This window comes from Pelodiscus sinensis, chromosome 3 (assembly GCF_052426305.1).
Source record: "Pelodiscus sinensis isolate ZL-2025 chromosome 3, ASM5242630v1, whole genome shotgun sequence".
In the NCBI taxonomy this organism is placed as follows: Eukaryota; Metazoa; Chordata; order Testudines; family Trionychidae; genus Pelodiscus; species Pelodiscus sinensis.
The window spans coordinates 69805229-69807771 of NC_143054.1; positions in this window are offsets into that span (position 1 = coordinate 69805229).

Sequence of the window (2543 nt, forward strand, 5' to 3'; positions counted from 1 at the left end):
CAAAGTTGCACTATCTACTATATATTTGAGAAAGTTTGTCTGTTTCTTTGTGTCTTTCCCTGCTTGTTCAAGAACTCCTCCTAAAAGGTAAGAGCTAGGACTACCAAATTTAGTATTCAGCTTCCTTTAATTGTGACTTAAAACAAGGTAAGGATTTGGTTGTGACAGGAAAATGGGATGTACCTAAAATGGGATTGCTTCTCATAAAACCATATAGAATCACCAGGTAAGTGAAAGGGGATGGTTGCAGGCACATCCTCTCTCCCTCTGGGAATGCCCCAACCCCAAGCCTCCCACCTCCCAGGTGCCTTTAGGTAGGGCAGGGGTGGGGTGGGGAGCTGAAACTCTCCCCATCCCGATTTGTACAGGAATATTGCTGGCTATTCCCCTTCATCACGGAGCAAGGGAAACTTGCAGTTTGCTGCATTCTTCAGTCTGGCTGGGGAGTGCAGGAGGGCAGATTAATGTGGACCCTCCCTGGCTGTGTCCGCTGGAGCTGCAGTGACCATGGAAAAGTGCTTCTCAGCTGGCTCCAAGTTGCTGCAGTGAGAGAGGGCTGAGGTAGTCCTCTTTCCTGGGGGCAGCCTGCATACTGAACCCATCATCCTCAACCCCACCCCAGAGCAATGATTTAAATGAAGCATGCACATTTTCATTTTATTTTCCAAACAACAAAAACTGAGTAAAGGACCCAAGCAACGCCAGGTAAATCTTCTAGTATGGAAATAAATAAATACAGGGTTTAAAACTGTAAATTACTAAATTGCCTTAAAATATAGGACATATGCTACTAGAAACAGCATAAGATCTGATAGCTTAAGTCACTAGCGCCTATTGATATTTTCAATTATTTACTATTAAAAATATAAATAGCAGAATGTCATCCATTTGTACGGCATTAGTAAGGTTAAATGACAACATAGTAAGAAAAAGTAATGAAAATTACATTTTAAAAAGGAAATAACTGAAAGGAGTGGAACTCTATTTACAGTGAATTACAAGATAGGGAGCCTAATTCAATCAGTCAGAACAGTGAGTAAGACAATTTTGTGAACTGCTATGAGGCTTTATGCAGACGAAAAGGGATCACTGTAATCATCTAGTCTGGCCTCCTGTGTAGAACCTCCTCAAAATAATTCCTACACCGTATTTTTTAAAATTACGTCCAATTTTATAAAAATATAAGGCATTATTTTAAACAGCAAATCTTTAAAAAGTGTTTTTTTTAGGATTGTTAAGTGTGTGTAAAAGTTCATGAATCAAGTCTCCTTATTTTAAAAATTAATTTCAGATCTGCAGGGGAAGGACAGTCTCTTCGGGCCTCTGAGCAAGGTGCATGGGGAAAGCCCAGCTCTTTGCTCCTGGAAAATGCCCACAAAACAGGTATCAGATAAGACCACAAAGAAAAAACAGTTTCTTGCCATTTTAACCAGAAAGGACACTCTCTCAATGACTTAACCACCTGCATTCTGCTACAAAGAACTTTTACATCTGCACTTGAAAGGGAATCCTCTGAACTGTCATTCATGTTAAAATTCAACACTCTCCAAAAAGGAATGAACAAACACTCCAACTATCTTACCCATTACCAAGATAGCTTCCCCAATTATCACCTCTAATACCATTAACTCACAGACATCCCACTCTCCCCACCTCTAATATCATCAATTCACAGACACTTACCTTCCTTCCTTCCCCCCCCCCATCCCCCTCCTGTTCTGAAATGTGATTTGTCCTTTTCATATGTGTTCAATTTTTTTAATTGTATCCTTTGGTATATATGGTTGTGACTATTTTCTTCCACTATTTGATCTGAGGAAGTGGGTCTGGCCCACGAAAGCTCATCATCTAATAAACCATCTTGTTAGTCTTTAAAGTGCTACATTGTCCTGCATTTTGCTTCAGCTACCCCAGACTAACACGGCTACATTTCTATCACTATTCTCCTGGAAGGAGTGGGACATCTGGTGGCAGGGGCGGAGACAAGCACCACCCGGAGCGCACCTTGCTAGTGTCCAAGTAGCCCTTAGCACTGCCTGGAGCGCATAGCTTGGCACTCTGGCCGTGACTCAAAGTGTTCTGGGATCCTGCCACCTTGGAATCGCCAGACCCTGGAGCAACTGTTCCCTTTGCTCCCCTCTCCCTTCTGCCCCGTTGGCAGGCCTGCAGATCTGCCTTGTATAAGCATTGGGCTATTTGGTGCACTTTCCAACCTCAGGCCTGAGAAGCCCCTGCTCCATCGGATCAATCCTACCCTCTACTACCCACACCCTATTTCTGCAAATACGACAGCTGGCTCAACCCTCTGGGGCAACTGTGCTCCCCTCTGCTCCAGCCTGGCAGCGCCTCTCTAGCCCGCCGTTCACCCAGGCTCCATCTCTGTCCTTGGGTTTGTCCCTCTTCCAGGCCGCACGTGCGGGAGCGGCGGGCGCTGTACGCTGGCACCGCACAAACTAGGCAGTCCCGGGCCGCAGCCCTTCGCGGCAGGGAGACCCTTCGGATTCCCAAGTACGGGCGGAGGAGGGCAGCGGACTAAGCATGCA